This window comes from Eulemur rufifrons, chromosome 2 (assembly GCF_041146395.1).
Source record: "Eulemur rufifrons isolate Redbay chromosome 2, OSU_ERuf_1, whole genome shotgun sequence".
NCBI lineage: Eukaryota > Metazoa > Chordata > Mammalia > Primates > Lemuridae > Eulemur > Eulemur rufifrons.
The window spans coordinates 103,215,136-103,234,242 of NC_090984.1; the positions used below are offsets into that span (position 1 = coordinate 103,215,136).

Genomic DNA, 19,107 nt, shown 5'->3' on the forward strand with positions numbered 1-19,107 from the left:
CTTTCACTACATCCCATAAGTTTTTATATGTTGTATTTTAGTCTTTATTCATCTCAAAATATTTTCTAACCTACCCTGTGATTTTTTCTTTGACCCATTGGTTATTTAAGGGTGTTATTTAATTTCCACATACTTGTGAATTCCCCAGATTTCTTTCTGTTATTGATTTCTAATTTCATTGCACTGTGGTCAGAAAATATACTTTGTATGAAATCATAATTTGTATGATTTAAACTATTAAAATTTATTGAGAGTTGTTTGATGGCCTGGACTACACTGGAGAACATTCTATGTGCACTTGAGAAGAATGTTGTTGGGTGAAGTGCTCTATAGATGTCTGCTAGTTTTCGTTGGTTTATGGTGCTGCTCAAGTTTTCTATATTCTTGGTGATCATCTATATAGTTATTCTATCCATTATTTAAGGTGGAATATTAAAGTCTACAACTATTTTTGTTGAATTGTCTATTTATCCCTTCAATTTTGTCAGTTTTTGCTACATATATTTAGGGGAGCTTTTGCTGGGTGCATTTATTTTCATAATTGTTATAGTTTCTTGATGGATTGACCCTTTTATCATTATATACTGTCATTATTTCTTTCTTGTAACAATTTTTGTCTTAAAGTCTATTGTTTTCTGATTACTACATGCCTTGGGGTAGTCTTATTTGAGTTAAATCTGTTTGGTGTTCTAAGACCTTCCTGTACCTGGATATCTCTATCTTTTTCAAGTTTTGGAAATTTTTCTCTTATTATTTCTTTGAATAAGCTTTCTACCCCTTGTTCTTGCTCAGCTCCCTCTTGAACACCAATGATTCTTAGATTCGATCTATTGAGGTAATTATTTATGTCTTACAGGAAGTCTTCATTCTTTTCATTCTTTTTTCTTTTTTCCCCTCTGACTTTCTATTTTCAAATAGCCAGTATTCAAGCTCACCGAGTCTCTCCTCTCCTTGGTTCATTCTGCTGTCAAGAGCCGATAAAGAGTTCTTCAGTTCAGCAGGTGTATTTCTCAGTTCCAAGATTTCTGGCGATCTTAAAATTATTTCAATCTCTTCATTAAATTTCTCTGATAAATTTCTGAATTGATTTTCTTTATCTCAGAGATCATTGAGTTCCCTTAAAATTGCTATTTTGAGTTCTTGGTCAGAGAGTTCACAAATTGCCATCTCATTAGGGTCAGTTACTAGATTTTTGCTTTGTCCTTTTGGGGAGGTCATGGTTCCCTGTTTATTGTTGTTTCTTGTAGGTGTGTGTCTTCATCTTTGCATTGAAGGATTAGTTATTTATTCCAGTTTTCTGACCGGCTCTGTTTTGTTTTTTATTGAATATATTTGCTCAGTGAATCTTTACTGCTAGGTCGCTGCCTCCTTTTCAGCTCTAGGTGGTGCCTTAAGCTCAAGTTTGCCTTGGCTCTAGGAAATGGTTGAAGTGCTGCCTGTCCCAGATGAGGCAGTCCCAAAGGGATTATGCTGGCAGAGTGGGAAGGCTGGCTAGGGGATCATGCCCAGGAGACCAACGGGACATACATCCCATAGCATGGTGCTGCTGAACAGCCACTCTGATTCCATATCCTCTTTGGCTGAGTTATGGAGCGGAGTTTACAGGGCTGGGGATGGTAGTCCCACCTCTCCCCTTGCCTCTGTCCTCAGGGATATTTCCCCCTTCAGGCAGTCATGATGCTTCCTGTGGGTTAAGGGAAGGACAGATCTCCTGCTAGGGAACCCAAGAAGGTGGGGAAGCTGGACCAGGAAAATTGGATATCCACATGCAAAAGAATGAAGTCAGACCCTTGCCTAACACCATGTATAAAAATTAACTGAAAATGGACCAAAGACCTAAATGTAAGACCCAAAACTACAAAATTCTTAGAAGAAAACAGGACAGAAACTTCATGACATTAGATTTGGCAGTGATGTCTTGGATATAACATCAAAGGCATAGGCAACCCAAGAAACAATATACAAATTGGACTTTATGAAAATTAAAAAATTTTGTGCCTCAAACGACACTATCAATGGAGTAAAAAAGGTAACCCAAAGAATGGGAGAAAATATTTGCAAATCATATGCCCAATAAGGGCTTAATATCCAGACTATATAGAGAACTCTTAAAACTCAGGTGGTCATGGTGGCTCTTGCCTATAAAGCTTTATTCATAATTGCTAAAATTTGGAAGGAACCAAAATGTTCTTCAGTGCGTCAATGGGCAAACAAATTGTGCTACATTCAGACAACTGAATATTACTCAACACTAAAAAAGAAATGTGCTATCAAGCCACAAAAATACATGGAGGAAACTTAAATGCAATTCATTAAGTGAAAGAAGCCAATCTGAAAAGACTGCATACTGTCTAATTCCAATTATATGACATTCTGGAAAAGGCAAAACTATGAAGACAGTAAAAAAGAATGAGTGGTTGCCAGGGGTTATCGAGAAGGGAGGGATGAAAACAGGATTTTTAGGCAATGAAACTATTCCAGAGGATACTGCAATAGTGGATATATGTCATTATGCATCAAAACCTACAGAATGTACAAAGTCAAGAGTGAATCCTGATGTAAACTATGGACTCGGATAATGATGAGTCAATGTAGGTTCACAGATTGTAACAATGCTCTGCTCCGGCTCAGAATCCTGACGGTGGCGGTGGCTGTGCATGTGTGGGGGCAGCATATGGGAAATCTGCATACTTTCACCCATTTTCCTGTGAACCTAAAACTGGTATAAAAAAAAAAAGTTTGTTAATTTAAAAAAATGAACTACAAATAGCCAATACAGATATGACCATGTGCCTCATCTCATTAGTAATTCATGAAATGCATATAAAAACCAGTGTAAGACACCACTAAATGCCCACCAGAATGGTAACAACTAAAATAGATCAGTGCCGAATATTGAAGAGGAAGTGGAGCACCTGGAACTCTCATCCATTGCTGGTGGAGGCATAAACTGATACAATTTATAGTTTGAAAAACACTTTAGCATGAACTAGTAAAGCTGAAGATCCACACCCCCAATGGCCTCACGATTTCACTCCTGATCTGCAGAAACTCAAGTACACGTGTGCCAAGAATGGTGACATCGATTGGGAGAACTGCCTTGGTCAGCCGAGGCGGGAGGATCCCTTGAACTCAGGAGTTCGAGACCAGTCTGAACAAGAGCAAGACACCCGTCTCTACTGAAAATAGAAAAAATTAGGCCGGCATGGTGGCTCATGCCTGTAGTTCCGGCTACTCGGGAGGCTGAGGCAGGAGGATCGCTTGAGCCCAGGAGTTTGAGGTTGCTGTAAGCGAGGCTGACGCCACGGCACTCTAGCCCAGGTGACAGAGTAAGACTCTGTCTCAAAAACAAAAAACAAAAAACAAAAAAAACTGCCTTAGTCTCTTTGTGCTACTATAACAAAATATCACAGACTGGGTAGTTTATAAACAATAGAAATTTATTTCTCACGGATCTGGAAGCTGAGAAGTCCAAGATCAAGGCACCATCAGTTTCACTGCCTGGTGAGGGCTGCTCTCTGCTTCAAGAAGGCACCTTGAATGCTGTCCCCATATGACAGAAAGCAGAAAGGCAAAAAGGGCTGAAGGCTGTGTAAAGCCTCTTTTATTAGGGCCTTAATCCCACGTATTCTTTAACGACCTAATCCTGCAGGGCACCCGCCAGGCTCAAGATAGAATTGTAAGGCTGTGCAGGCTTCAAACCCCCAGATGTGTCTGAAAATGCCCAGTGGAGCTCAATTCTGGGTGAGAAAAATGACACCACAATTCCAGAGTTCTGGCGCAACAGTGGTGCCTCCTTTGTGATGTCATCAGCACCTGCCTCTGACCTAACCCTCCAGAAGTTTCCAGTATTGATAAGTGGTAGTAGCTGTTGGTGGTGGATGACAATGACCTCCCACCAGTCGTGAATTTCCCTTCTTCCAGGGGAGAAGTACTAGTAAAAGAGACTGCTGCTGGCTAAGACTACCCACCTGGTGCCGCCTTGGTGAGTGGGGCCCAGCCCGAGGCCAGGGGAGAGGGGCCAGGGAGGTCAGGGCTGCCCAGGAGCAGAGAGGCCAGGATGCTCTGCTGTGGGGGCCAAGTGTTTAGAGGGCCCTGCCTTCTCCCCCCTGGCCCCACCAACCTGGGGAATGCCAGCTTCCGGTGGGGTGGTGCTGTGTGTCCAGACCTAAGCCTGAGGCCTTCTCCTCTCTAGAAATCCACAACCCTCTGTCTGTTTAGACACTGGAAAAAAGGGTTTTCCATCCCAGTACATTGATCCTCTACCTTCTGCACAGGAAGTCAAATTCCCTTCTGTCTGGAAGGGCAGATTAGAGTGTAAGATAGGAAGCCCCAGCTCCCAAAATGGACCCACTTCCTTAGAGAGTTTTTATTTGGCTGTTGGGTTTAGTATCTGGATTGTCACTTAAAATGTGAAGAGTGTCTTGGTTCTGCCTTGAAAATACTGTCCCTGTCAGTGGCATAAGTTTATACTCTGGATCCTATAGCTAAATCTGCAGAGTCTGACTCTTTCACCTCCAGGCGCACGGCCCCCTCTCACCCCCTGCTCACCCCCTGCCTAGCAGCCTCACCCAACACCAGGCCTTGGGCTGACAGGAACACTAGCATGTGGCTCTCCTGTCTGGGGCCTAAATCATTAGAGTCAAACTGATGAGAAACAGCAGTGATCACACCCAACTGACTCTTTCCTGGGCCTCCTGCCTTTTCCCTCTCATTTTGAGTTTTCCTGAACGTCTCAGCTGGGCAGTGCAGAAAGGCCACGTACAGTTGTGTAGGTTGTGCACAGTTGTGCTTTATCGTTTTTTGTTTTTGGCAATTGCAAACAATTCCACAATGAGTCTCCTTGTGTGTGTATGTCTCTTTGAGCTCAGCTGAGTGATTCTGATGAAATGATTTCTAGATAACAGGGACAAGTTCCCAGGGCCACCATGGGCTCAATAGACTGTGAGGGTTATGCCTCTGTGGCTCTTCACTAAGCTGGTTTAGGACCTCAGGCAATTTCACAGATCAATACAGAGGGGCCCCGACTTACAAGAGTTTGACTTAACAGTTTTTTGGCTTTGCCATGGTGCAAAAGCGACATCCATTCAGTAGAAACCATACTTCAAGTACCCATGCGACCATTCTGTTTTTCACTTTCAGTATAGTATTCAATAAAGTACATAATATCCAACACTGTAGTATAAAATAGGCTTTGTGTTAGATGATTTTGCCCAATTGTAGGCTAATGCAAGTGTTCTGAACACATTTAAGTTTGGCTCGGCTAAGTTATGATGTTCAGTAGATTAGGTGTATTAAACACATTTTCGACTTAAGATGTTTTCCACTTAATGATGGGTTTATAGGGAGAGGACACCATCATGAGTCAAGGAGCATCTGTACCCCAAATCAGCTAGTGGGATTCTCCTATGCTGTCACCTAGGGTAACGTAGACCTCACCCCCATAGCCATTAAAAAGTATTTGTTGAGTCAGGGCACTGTGTTAGATACTAGAAAGAAAAAGAAAAAGAAAAGAAGATACCATCCAACCTTAAAAGATTTATAATCTAGTGAGGGAGAAGGTCGACATCAATGAATCAAAATCTCTGCTTTCTGATCCTTGAGGAAAGGTATAATCTGGGATGACTGGGATTTCTGGATGCTGAAGGTTTCTCCCCCCAACGTACAAACTTTAATAATTTTTGATTGGAAATACTTTCTAAATATATAATTGCCTTCCTTTTAAAACAAAATATTTGGTCAATGACTTAACCTTCTCCTAATGAAGCAGGATGGTTCTGAGCACATTTCCAGGACCAGCCTAGAGCACAACGACACCTGCAAGGCTTATTGGAAAGACCTTGCACTAAATGACTCCAAACGTCTGAGTTTGCCTTACAGTTGTTCTATCTCTTCTCTTGCTCTGACTTTTGCTTTTTTCACTGTCCTTGCTTTCTTGTAAGTCCTTTCTCCTTCCAATATGCTCCTGCTCTTCCACTGTTGGTTTCAAAATCAGGAAAGTAGGCTTATCCGTTAGGCTATTGGTTCAGCTATTGTAAAAGAGACCAAACAATAGTGACTTTACAAGGTTTATTGCTCTCCCACGGAAAAGCCCAAGGTGGTCAGCATTCTAGGGTGCTTCTCCAGGTCATCCTGTGACTCAAGTGCTTCCTGTCCTGTTGCTTGGCCCACCCTAGTGCGCTGTCCTGGTCAGCCTCATCAAAGCTTGCCACTCCCCCACCCGTCTTCACAAAGGGGAAAGAGGAAGTGGAGAGCAGGCAGCTTCCTCTTAAGGATGTGGCCCGGAAGTTAAACGTACTGCATACACTCACATGCCACTGGCTAGGACTCAGTTCATAGCTGCATCCGTCCGCAAGGGGGGCTGAGATATGTAGCCTCTAGCAGGGCAGCCATGGACCTAGGTTTAACCTTGGGGGCTCTACTGCAAAAAGGAAGAGGGAAAGAAAGGATATAGGGGGCTCTTCGCAGTCTCTGCCCCACCATATCTGTTGAAATTATGTGTGGAGTAAATGAAGGTGGGCTCTAATTGAAGACACAAGACACTCTTCTGCAAGAAAAAGCACCTGACTTTGTCAGACAGTTCCATCTGCGTGGGTTACTCAGAGTTCTTTTGTTTCGTTTATATTGTATTGGATTAGTTTCCCAGACGAGACATTGGAGGTTAACAACCCGGGCGTGACGACAACACCAGGCATAGTCTTTCAGACTTGACCACCCAGGCCAAGGGCGCTTTCCTCCCAATCCGCATGCGTGAGAGCATGAACGGTGTCCTGAGGGCCACAGGCCCGAAGACCTTTCCTTCCACAGCCTCAGTTCTTCATCCTACGTACGTTTACCCAGAACCTTCTGCAAGCCTAACATTCATCCAAGGCGGTGGCGTTGAGTTGGCTGGAACATCGGGGTCATCTCTTTCACCACCGTATGGCCCACCTGACCTTTCCGTGGGTCCCCCTTCCTCTTTTTCTGTGTCTTTCTTTATCGCACTTCCTCAATGCCCGCCAGTCAGGGGGCTCCTCCCGGAGCTGGGGTGGGTGCGGTATGGCAGACAAAGCAGGACAAACCGCTTGTGTCAGGTTTTACTCTCTCCCACCAGACTATGAATAATTCCATGACAATGGCAGCAACTAATGTTTACAGAGCACTTACTTTGTATTAATATTTCATTTAACCCTCGTCCCCACCCTTTAAGGTTATCATTTCCCTCATTTTATATATGCGGAGAGGTTAAGTCCCATTTTTAGGTGGCCCAGCTGGGACTCAAATCCAGACAGCTAGAGTCCCCAGACACTATTCTTGTGTTATCTGGTTTGTCTTTGTGCCCACCAGCCGTTATCCTGGAAGAGGGTAAATAGCATTAGGGCAGAGGGGCCTCAGACCCTAACTAGCCCAGCCCTCTCCGTATTACAGATGGGAGGGAAAAACAAAGTCAGAGAGATCAAGTGAGCTACCCAAGACTGCACAGCACCGCAACAGCTGAGCCAGGGCTAGAACCCAGACACCGATGCCCTGTAGCCACTGCAGGATATATGGTCAAAAGCCTTCCTGCCCAGGGAATGAATAAATAAATGAATGGGTGGGTGAGTGCGTCAATGGACAGAGCTTGACAGCCTGCCTAGTGGCTTACCCTTGGTTTTTCAAGGGGTGGCTAGGTCAGAAGAACCAGGGTGTGGGGTGATGGGTGGCAAGAGGTGCGTGGCAGGGGAAGACATAACCAGCCTGCAGGGGTGCGCTGCACTGTTGGTTATGGAAGAATTAACGCATGAAAGCTTAGCTACCCTTTGACCCGCTCCTCTACTGGCTCATGAGCTTCTGTTCACACTGCTTCCTCTATGGCCTTCTTATCATATTGTCAAAACCCTAACAATATCTTAACACTATAAAACTGTCCAAAAGGAGTCACTTTTAGAGATTGTTCAGCAGTGGCTGCTCTTCCATTAGCTATTGTACTGCAAGTGCCGGAAAATAATGTCTATTAAATAAAAGTGCTTAGGCCCTGCCTGGGAGAGAAAAGCTGTTTACTACTGTCCCTTACGTTGCATACTGACCTTTAGGGGTTTGAACACTGGCACCTACCCCCAAGGTCAACATCAGTGTCTCTAGAAGGGTAGCCAGGACTTTGATGAAATTCTGAGATGTGCAGAAGTGTGGCCCACTGCAAACTGGAAATGACCGGACCCCAACTCCCTTGGGCTGTGGCCAATTTGTAGATCTTTCCTTAGCTGGGGAAGAAGAAGCCTGGGTACCAACTGGGTACCAGCCACTGAAGTGGTGCCAGGAGCTAGTCCTTGGGCTGGGCAGAGCGCTACCTTTGTGGTGTTGTGTGTCTTTTCTTGCTTCTGGCTGGTGGGATTGGGAAGACTTGGAAGGGGGACATGCCTCAGAGGAGAGCTTGGGAGTGGCGGGCAGGTGGGCAAGGGAGCCGCCAAGGCCCAGAGCATCAGTGAGAGCTGTAGCTAACTACAGCAAGGGACCAGCGGCCTTGCGAGCTTGAGATAGTAATTTGTAGATGATCCCTAGTAGCGACAGGGTCTCCGAGGAGGAGCCTGGGTCTTTGCATATGATAATCCAGCCCGGGTTCCCCGCAGGTCGGAGCGGCCCTGGGGCGGGGCCAAGGTTGGCTCCTGCTGGGGAGGAGCCGGGATGCCGCTCCCGCGGTGATGCGGAGGGGAATTTGCTGACAGTCCCTTGCCAGGTGGGGCTGGTTTCACCAGGCTGGCGAGGAGGAGGACCGGCTGGCAGTCTCCTCCCAGGTAGGAGCGTGTAGCCTGTCACCGCAGCCCGGCGGCCCGAGCGCCTTGCCTGGGGCTGGGGCCCTGGCGCTGGGGCGCAGATGTGGTGAGCACGCGGGTGGCGAAGGGACGCAGAATCCGGGTCCTGGACGGGGAGGGGGTGGGGAAGGATTGCCTCCTTCTGTGCCTTCCGAGACCTCGGACTGGGAGGGGAGGGGGTAGGGGAGACTGCGCCACAGTGCCTTGCCACGCTGGCTGTCCCCAGTTTGTACCCAGGGAAGGGTGGCCTGAGCCGCCCACCAGGGAGGGCGTGGCTTAATAGACCCGTCTACACTGGATGGGGGATGGAGGAGGCAGAAGGCTTGCCTGGGGGTCCCCTGCCTCCTGCCTGACAGCCGGGGGAACCACCCCACCCCCACCCCCACCCCAGGATTCCCCGGGGCTCTGTCGCTGGGTCAGGTGGGAGGGGGCGGTCTACTCCGCCTTTGAGGGTTATGACAACGTCACCGCTGCGCTGCTGCTGGGCAGGCTGGGCTCCTGGGCCCCAGGGGCAAAGGATGCCATCTTTCCCTCATGTGCTTCCCAAGAAAGCCTCTTGCCTCCATCCTTACCTTGGCCTGGAGAGAGAAACGTTGGGTTTGGATGAGGCCCTGGGGAAACTGAGGCCCAGGGGTGCTGTGGCTTGAGCAAGGTCACTTAGCAGGTCCTACAGAGCTGCCCTTCTAGGCACCGCCTTGGCCCAATGCTATCTGAAGGGGCAGGGACCCTTCTTGCTTTCTAGACCCCTGGTCCAATCTGGGGTGGACCCCCTACCCCAGGGCCCCTTTCCTCATCCCTGAGAATGCGGGGAGTTACAACTTCTGCATGTGGCTTCAGGGTGTCATGGGTGTGAACCTCACAGGGATCAGAATTGTCTGGGGACAGGAGAAAATTGCTCATGAAAAAATGTTCATCTGAGCAGAGGGGGCCTGGGGCCTGTGCTGTCCTCATGGGTCCAGGGAGAGAGTGGGAGTTGGCTGCGGGGAGGGGAAGGCCCCGGGGGGCAGCCAGTGCCCAGCTTCAGCCCCGCGTGTCAGCCTCGATGGAGGCCGAGTGAAAGTTCCAGGCTGTTGTGGGGAGGACGGTGCTGAGGGGGACAAGGAGATTTTAATGGCCCGTGACACTCCAGAGATGGTTTCCCTCTGGAAGGGTCTGGGAACATGTTGGTGAGTGTGCCTGTTCTCAGCCTCACCCTTGGTGTTGTCATCGTATTCTGTTCTCTCTCCGACTGCCGTCCCCAGGGGAAAGGGACGGCATTTGATCTGTTGCCCTGAGAAGTGGACTTTTCCTGAATTCACCTTGTCCTCCTTCTCCCTGGGGCAGATGCCTTTGTCTGGAGGGAAATTGAGGCGGGGAGAAGGCCCACAGTATTTTAGAGCTGGAGCCAGCCATCATCATTGTGCACGTGGGGAAACTGAGGCACAGAGGGTACAGCTAGTTGCTCCAGGTCACCTACCTACACGTAGGTCTCATGACTCCCTGGGCATCACACAGCAGACTGGAGGGGCCTCTTCCTCTCTCCTCCTGGCTCCCCACAGCCCCATCCCCTGCAAGGTGAGGCTGTGCATGCCTCCTGACACGTGTGGGGGACATCAGTGACAAGGACAGCCCCAGCGCTTTTTCCTCCTTTAAGGTATGTTTTCTAGTTACTCAGAAAGGAAACAGCTTGAAGAGGGGAGGCAAAGTCACTTGGTCACCTTCCCACTATGCCCCCATAGGGCATACACAATTTCCACGGGCCTTTCAGAGCCCAAGAGCAGATGTCCCTTCTGCCCTAGTGCCAGCAGCCATGGGAGCAAGGACCCACAGCAGAGGGACTTTAGTTATCTCTGACAGCGTCTCAGGCTGGGAGGTTTCGACCAGCACGTTGTTCTGTGTGAGAGGAGTTACTCCATGCCTAGTTCATGAGTTGCTCCTTCTCAGAGACACCCTCCGAGAATAGAGCTCTGCAGCTGGCCTCGGTGACTTCACGGCATGCCCTGAGCTGCATGATGGTCCCCAGGAATTGCTGGGGTGACCGTTGGGGAGTGAAGGGGTTCCCAGTAAACCAGATGGGAACCAGCTGCTTGTGGAGTGGCAGTATAGTGCCAGAGAGCAGAGGACCCACCATACTGGTGTGTCCCTCTCCTCCGCTGGGGTTCCCTTCTCCAGAAGGGAGGCCAGAGCCCCATGATCCCTGGAAGCTGGTGGCATGTGTCCCTCCTGGCTAGCAGAGGCAGGGTCAGGCCTCGGAGAGGCCCCCTGGTTCATGGGAGGAGAACCAGACTTACAGAGCGGAGGGCCTGGTTCTGGACCAAGAGCCCCTATTGGCTGGCACTCTGCCCTCAGTTTCCCTACCTGACAGCTGGGTATGAAAACACCTCCAGATGGGTGGGAGGGCTTTGGAAACCTGCCAAGTGTTTATTACAGATGGGAAGTGTTGTTTCTGGAGACTCTGGTCCAGATCGAAGCCATCTGTTTCCTGCCTCAATAGGGGAAATGTGGTCATTCCCTGTTCGGAGGACACCCTCTCCCTTTGTGGCTAGGGCACCGTTCTAGGCTTGGAAGGCAGGCCAGCCCTCCCCAACCCACTTCATGTTGTGTTTTGGCCCTTGAGGGGTTCCCTCTCCCCATCCCCAGCTGCCTGTGACATTTAACAGGATTTTCATGACATGCTGGCATCTAGTGGCACAGCGGACCTTCCTGCAGGCCTGTGTCCTCCCCACGGACTCTCGAATCCCACGTACTCTCTACTCTGGTTCTTCCTGGGAGGTAGCTGGTGGAAGAACCATAAAGATAATGGATGTAAAGTGCTGGGAGCTCTTTGCAGAGTGTCCAGTTTGCAGAAATCCGCGTGGCGTTTGGGCCACGGCAGGCCCACACTGGGAAAGGCTGTAACGAAAGTGCTCAGGGGAAGTGCTCAGCTTCCAGGGAGATCAGCAGCTTTTTGTGCCCTGTCTCGCCTGAGGTGGGGCCCTGGTGCTCTCTCCTCTTCCCTTTCCTGGGGGAGCAGTGGTTTTCGCAGCTTACTCACACATCAGCATGGGTGGTGTAAATGGAACTCCCGAATTCTTGCCCATGAGTTGGCTGGTGCAACCCATGCAAAGTAGCATGACAGGAGGAGCTGAGATGGAACGTGGGCAGCTCTTGAAGTGTGATGGGCCCTCGTTCTAGATCTGTCTGGATTGCTCCGGGCCAACCGACGGGGGCTCTTGAGAAGAGCAACCTGCAGTCAGAACTCCATGTTCTGTGTTTCTAGGGCAGGATATGCACCCAAGCCACTGTGTTCCTCGCCAGCACCCCCGGGGCTGGTGCTGAGACACGCAGAAGGAGGGCAAGAGGGGAAGGGGTGCCCCATTGTCACCTCCAGCCTCCTCCTGGTCATTTAGTAACATTCCCAAAAGGGAAGGTGAGGCATGGACCTGCTTAGAAAACCAGGACTAGGACCCACGTGCCCTGGGCTCCCCCTGTCTGCTTTGCCCACCTTCCACTGTACTGTTTTACACGAGCACCCACGAGATGAGATGGGAAGAGCCGGGCTGGAGGTGGGGGAGCTCCCCGTGCCTACAGGCCTTCATCCTGCCGAGTCAGGGCCTCTGGTGTCCTCAGAGGATCAGCGGCAGACAGGCCAGGCCAGCTTCCAGCGGGAAACCAGGCTGTCCCTCCCCGTCACTGAGTGGCCTGGCCAAGGAAGGTCCTGGAGACAGGAGCCTTCTCCTCTCTCTGGCTGGGTCTTTCTCAGAATCCTGCCCAGCCAGGGGACTCTGGCCTCAGGCCATGGGGTCCAGGTGAAAGAGAAAGGAACCCTGAGGTCTTTGGAGATGCTGGTGGGCAGGATACAACTGTCTGCTGGGTTTTGATGTTTTGGCCTCATTGCCTTGGGGCATCCAAGTGATAAGGATTTGGCCACAGGCTAGAAATGCTGTGAGGGCACAGGACACTCATAGAGCCCTATAGGGAGATCAGCTTTGCTTCGATGGGGACGTCATATGCAGACCTGTTGCCCGGGGGGACTTGGGGGCTGGCTTCCCACCTGTGCCACTGCCTGCTCACTGCACTCCCGCGAGGCCCAGCCACATGTGCTGCTGGGGGACTCTGAGTCCCCTTCTTGCCACTTGCTTGCCCCTTTGCCTGCTGAGTGGCTGCTGTCCAGGGATCTCTGGGATGGCTGGCCACACTTTGGTGGCACCAAACAGTGCCCCCAAATGGCTGACCAACCATATCGACTGTTGGGACTGGGCCGTTCCCTTCAAAAAGGCTCCAGATCCCTGTGGACCTGGCAACGGGGGATTTTCTCCGAAGCAGAGGGTTGTGCAGGGGTGTGTGGGAAGGGCGGAGTGTCCTTCAGGAACAAGCTATTGCTGGACTGGGGACCCCTCCTGGGCTGGGGCCTCACGTGCCCAGGCCCGTAAACTCGGCCCGGCTTGGGGAGACCTTGCCAGGCCCAGAAGAACAGCAGCCCGCACAGGGAGCTGGCCCGAGACCCCGGAGCCACTCAGCGCCCATATCCTTGTCATTACTTTCAATTCTCTCTGCATCTTGGGAGAGAGAGCGAGCAGGTGTGAGGGGCCCACTGGATAGATGAGAACGCTGAGGCTCAGAGGTTGTGAGAGCCACAACCCCGCGCACACACAGAAGCAGCAGAAACCACGAGGGGCCATGGCCGACCTGCGTCCAGGGTGTCATCTGTGAGCTGTCTGCACAAGCACAGTGGACACATCCCAAGTTCCTGCTGCCGTGGCTGGTGGTTTTGCTGAAGTTGCTTAAGGCAAAAGGACTTGGAAGTGAAGGTTGTGTGTTTCACCCCTTCCCCTGCACTCGGCAGGGTGCCCAGAGCTGGGATCTGCTGAAGGACAGCGCCTGTCACGAGAGCAGGGAGCACAGAAGGGTAGGATTCCCGCGTTCAGAGAGGCTGAGCCGAAAGAAACAGAGGAAGGGGACTCAGCGCAGCCAGGCCCAGGCCCACGCTCCGTGGAGGGGCTCCTGGGGCCCTGTCCCGGGCAAGTGCCACTTGCCCTGCCTGGAGCAGCCAGGCGGAGGGGACGAGAGGCAATGTGCAAGCCCCCGGCCTGGGCCGCAGATCTGCGAAGTGGAGGAGCAGCAGGTCCCATCCCAGTGCTCCTCTGCAGGTCTGGGGAGGAAACCCAGGCCAGGGCAGCCCTGGTCTTTCCCAGGGACATAGCAGGCTTTCTGAGCCAGGCCTTATTCCCGGGGCTGGCATCCCGGTCTCTGAGCCCAGTTCTGACCCAGACCCTGCCATTGAGGACTCAAGTTAAGCCCACACTGCTTCACTTGACCAGCCTTAAAAAAAAAAGTTAAGCCCAAGCTGTCTTTTCTGGGAAGGCTCCCTTCCCAACACTACGCTCTCACTCAGGGGCTCTCCGTGCGCGGCGAGATGGGATGTGTCCGATCACCTTGCAGTTTTTACAAAATACACATGCCCGGCTTTCTGCCCCCATTCACCCCAACTTGGCTGAGAACTGTTGCTCTGGCACATCAGACGTCGCTCTGGACTGTCCCACCCACATCCTCCCACCCCGGTGGCTCTCGTTGTCATCCCCATCCTCATCTGTTCAGTCTCCCAGTCCTTCGAAGCCCAACTCAAATGCCGCCTCCTCCATGAAGCCCTCCCTGGATCTCAGCCAGAGGAGGTCTCAGGAGCCTTTCGTGCCCTTATCACATTGAGTCTGTCTCTTCTGCTAGACGGTGAGCTCATTCCTTCATTGAGCGCCAGTCACACACGTGTCCTGCGGTAATTCACGGGGAGGGGGCAGGTAGGCATGGAAAGAGCTTGAGAAGAATAATAACATTCTGTAATTACGGCAGGACAAAGCTCCAGGGCGCACTCTGGCAAGGGCTAGTGAAGCCGAAAGTGTGCACACTTTATGAGCAACAGTGTCACGTCTAGGTGTATGATTGCCTAGAAAAACCCATAGGTGCGCATAAGCAGACACTCCCAGGGGTATCTAGGGCAGCGGTACTTGAAATGCAAAAAAGAGGTTTCAGCCTCAATATCAGCGATAACTATGACTAAAACTCTGATATTACACAGCAAACTATGTATAATTGGGGAATTTTATATAAATTATACCTTAACAAAGCTTATCTATATGTACATACATACACACATATACATGCTCTATTAACATGAATAAATCTCAAAAACAGTGTTGCAAAAAAAAAAAGGAAATTGTAGAATAATACCATGAGTGAAAATTTAATTTTCATAAAAATCACAAAGCAGTCCTGGGTGTGATTTGCAGGTTTATTGATTTCTGTTGCAATACCTGCCAAGTTCGCGCCTGCGGTGCTTTGGGGAGAGGAGGAGCTGAGGCTGACGGGGCGGGGCTGCTAACTTGTCTGGAACATTCCGTTTAACTAGGAAGATCTGAAGCAAAAATGGCAGACTGTTAACATTTGTTAAATCAGTTGGTTTTATTCTTCTGCCTTTTTGGGTTTAAATGAATTTTTCAAAATTTAAAAACAACAGTACTCTGGGATGTGTGAGGAATGGCACCGACTTCTCCCTGGGGAGTCGGGGGAGGGTCCTGGAGGAGGTGACAGGAGGTGACAGCCCCGCGTTGAAGGAAGTGGGGGTTGTCAAGTTTAACTAGGGCTGGGGGAGCTGGGAAAAGAGGTGCAGGGTGTTCAAGGCCAGGAAGTACGTGGGCAGGCTCTCTGCACTTTTGAAATGTTTGTCGAATGACTTGTGTTTACCAAGCTGTACCTCCCAGATACCTCTCTCCCCTTCCCTGATTCCAGAGCCTCTATTTCTGGGTCGTGTACATGGTAAAAAGGGTCCTGCAAAAAAAAGCCTGTGTCATTTGAGGATTTTTTTGAAAGATTAGACATTCTAACAGGGGTTGGGGAGGGAATGAGGCAAATATATAAAATTAAACATTAAAATGGAGAAATAGCCATTGACACAGAGAAAATAGAATTCTTAGAGGATGCTATATTGGACCATATGCAAATTGAGTTGAAAACCAGCTAAAACCGATCATTTTCTATGAAAATATAAATCAGCAGTTGGACCCCAGAAGAACTGGCAAACCACAACAGACCCATAATCATGGAAGAAACTGAATTTTAGTACAAGTCTTCTCTTAAAAAAAAAAAAAACCAAAAAACCAGGTTTAGACAGCTTCTAATTTCTATCAAACCTGCAAGGAACAGATAATTCCAATGTTATTTATTTATTTATTTATTTTGAGACAGAGTCTCACTCTGTTGCCCAGGCTAGAGTGCCGTGGCATCAGCCTGGCTCACAGCAACCTCAAACTCCTGGGCTCAAGCAATCCTCCTGCCTCAGCCTCCCGAGTAGTTGGGATACATGCATGCACCACCATGCCCAGCTAATGTTTTCTGTATATATTTTTAGCTGTCCATATAATTTCTTTCTATTTTTAGTAGAGATGGGGTCTCGCTCTTGCTCAGGCTGGTCTCGAACTCCTGAGCTCAAACGATCCACCCACCTTGGCCTCCCAGAGTGCTAGGATTATAGGCGTGAGCCATCGCGCCGGCCTCCAGTGTTATTTAAACTGCACCAACTATACCAGAACACAGAGAAGGAAAGATTCCAAATTATTCTATGAAACCAGCACGACATTGATACCAAACTTGACAAAGATAGCACACAAAAAAAGAGAAAAATTACTAAAAAATCTTATGTTTGAACATTGATGCAAAATTCATAAATTAAATAGCAGTAGATAAAATCAGCCAGCATTATGTAAAAAAAAAAAATGAATATACCACAAACAATTAGGGCTATCTTCCAGAAATACAGATTCGATATTAGAAAAACTGTTAATATAATCGAACAAATTTATAGTTCAAAAGAAATGAAAAAAATCATATAAGCAACTCTGTAAGTGCTAAAATCCCTAAAATTCAACATGTGTCCCTGATTTTAACTCGCTTTTAATAGGAATAGATGGATGATGCTTAATATGATTTTGTGTGTGTGTGTGTGTGTGTGTGTGTGTATGCATGTGGGTTTACAGACGTAAACACATACGAGGAAAGAATGACCACCATTACCCTAACTCTTTGCCACTGTTCTAGAAGTACAAGCCAATACAAATTTTGAAAATCTAAAAGAGGCAAATTTATCAAAATTGCAGATGATTGACCACCTGGAGAAAAAAGAACAAGATTGCCAACTGAAATAACTATTAGAAATAATGAAAGAATATACTAAGATGACTGGTAATAAATATTAGAAACTAGAACTAAGTCTAGCCGGAGGTGGCGGTGCAGGTCCTATTAGTGCTATTCACTCCTGGGTCCCCGGTACTTGGAATAGGGTCTGATGCATGGTCGTAGGTATTTGTCACAGGATGGAACTGGCTCACACATCAAAAGCACGTTTAATATGCAGTGTTAATAACAGTAATCGCCAACATGTAGTAGTTCCCGTGTGTGGGCACTATAGTCTAACATGTGATCTATCTTGGAGCATGTTCCCTGTGCTCTTGAGGAGAATGTATACTTGCTGCTGTTGGCTGGAGCGTTTTGCATATGTCTGTTAGGTCCAATTAGTCTATAGTGTTGTTCAAGTCCTCTGTTTCCTTATTGATCTTCTGCCTGGTGGTTCTATCCATTATTGAGAGTATTGAAATGTCTTCAGCAACTGTTATCGTGTTGCTGTCTATTTCTCCCTTGAGTTCCGTCCATATTTGTTTCATATATTTGGGTGCTCGGCCTGGTACATACACATTTATGATTGTTGTATCTTACTGGTGGATCGGCCTTTTATCGTTATATAATGTCCTTCTTTATCTCTTGTTGCATTTTTTGATTGATATAAATATCAGATATAAATATAGCCATCCCTGCTTTCCTGTTACCATTTGCATGGAATATCTTTTTCCACCCTTTCATTTTCAACCCACAGGTGCCTTAACATCTAAGGTGAACCTCTTGTGTGCAGCATATGGTTGCATCTTTCCACACCCTTTGCCTGTAATAACTCATGTAATCTTCACAATAACTCTGCGCATAGGAATTATCATTGTTCCCATTTGCAGGTGAGGAAACTGAGGCACAGGAAGGGAAGGTAACTTATCCTGGGTCTCGTGGAGCTGGAATTTGAACCAGGCTGTTGACTCTGGTTTATGCTCTTTGTATCCATCCTACTGCATAGTTAAATTGGGATTTTGAACTTAGGGGAGGTGGCTGAGGAAGGGAGCAGGATTATTCAAACATGACTTTAGGGCAACTGTCTGGCCCCTTGAGGAAAAATAAATAAATCCAGGCCCTATCACAATTCTTACACCAAAATAAATTCTAGATGCGGCAAAGATATTTTAAAAAGAAGAAAACACTAACAATACAAGTGGAAAATATGGGCAGATATTTTTATGCTTCTCGAATGGGAAAAGCTTTTTAAGCAAGTGCAAAAACCCAGAAGCCATATAGGAAAAGACTGATACGTTCAACTGCAGAAAAATCTGAAAGTTCTGTAAGTGAAAGATGCCATAAATAAAGTCAGAAAGAGCTGACTGACAATTTGCAATATGCATGACAAAAAGTTAATTGCCTTAATTTAGAAAAACTCATTAAAAATCAGTAAGATAAACTAAAAGGGCACAGTTCACAGAAAAATAAATGCAAAGGCCAGTCGATGAATAAACATGAAAATATGTCTGCCCTTTGTAACAATTAGAAAATTACAAATTGAAAGAAGATATCATTTTTCAACTCATTGACAAAATTTAAAAATCTGACAGTGCATGGTGGTGTTGAGCATGGAGAGAAACAGGCACCCGCATGCATTGTTGGGCAATGCAAACCGGTTCACGATCATTGGAGGGCAATTTGGCAATATCTGCCAGAATTTTAGATGTACGTCGCCTTTGACCTAGGGATTTATCCTATATTCTCATGCATACGAACAAAGATATATACAATCAGAGATATTCATTGTAGCTTTGTTTATGCAGCAAAAATGTGGAAGTAACCTAAATATCTGTCAACAAGGACAGATTTGCATAATTTATGGTGCATTGGTTCAGTGGAACACTGTGAGCTATTAAAAGAATGGTGGGCACTGTCTGTGTTGGTACGCATGGATGTGTGATATATTAACTAACAAAACAAAGAGAAGCACTGGGAATATGTTCCTGGTTGGGTCTTAAATAAAGATGCAGGCATAGGTGTATATTTGTCCATATTTTGGAAAAATTCTTGTAGAAAACCTAAACAGGAAGCTTGACAATGTTTATGTTTGGGAGTGTGGCAGAGGTCTGAGATCGCAGGGACATCCACTCTAGATTTCACTTTCGTTTTCTCTTTTTTTGAGACAGACTCTCACTCTGTTGCCCTGAGAAGAGTGCCGTGGCATCAGCCTAGCTCA

At 47.9% G+C, this 19,107-nt stretch overlaps 1 protein-coding gene across 1 annotated transcript in view; it reads left to right on the plus strand.

Moving 5' to 3' along the window:
- Window positions 1–8,737: 8,737 nt before the first annotated feature.
- Window positions 8,738–19,107, plus strand: part of TMEM63C (transmembrane protein 63C) — a 63,592-nt gene continuing 53,222 nt past the window's right edge. Inside the window, exon 1 of the mRNA XM_069465159.1 lies at window positions 8,738–8,832. The gene's annotated coding sequence lies outside the window, so the exon portion shown is untranslated. The remainder of the gene's footprint in view (window positions 8,833–19,107) is intronic.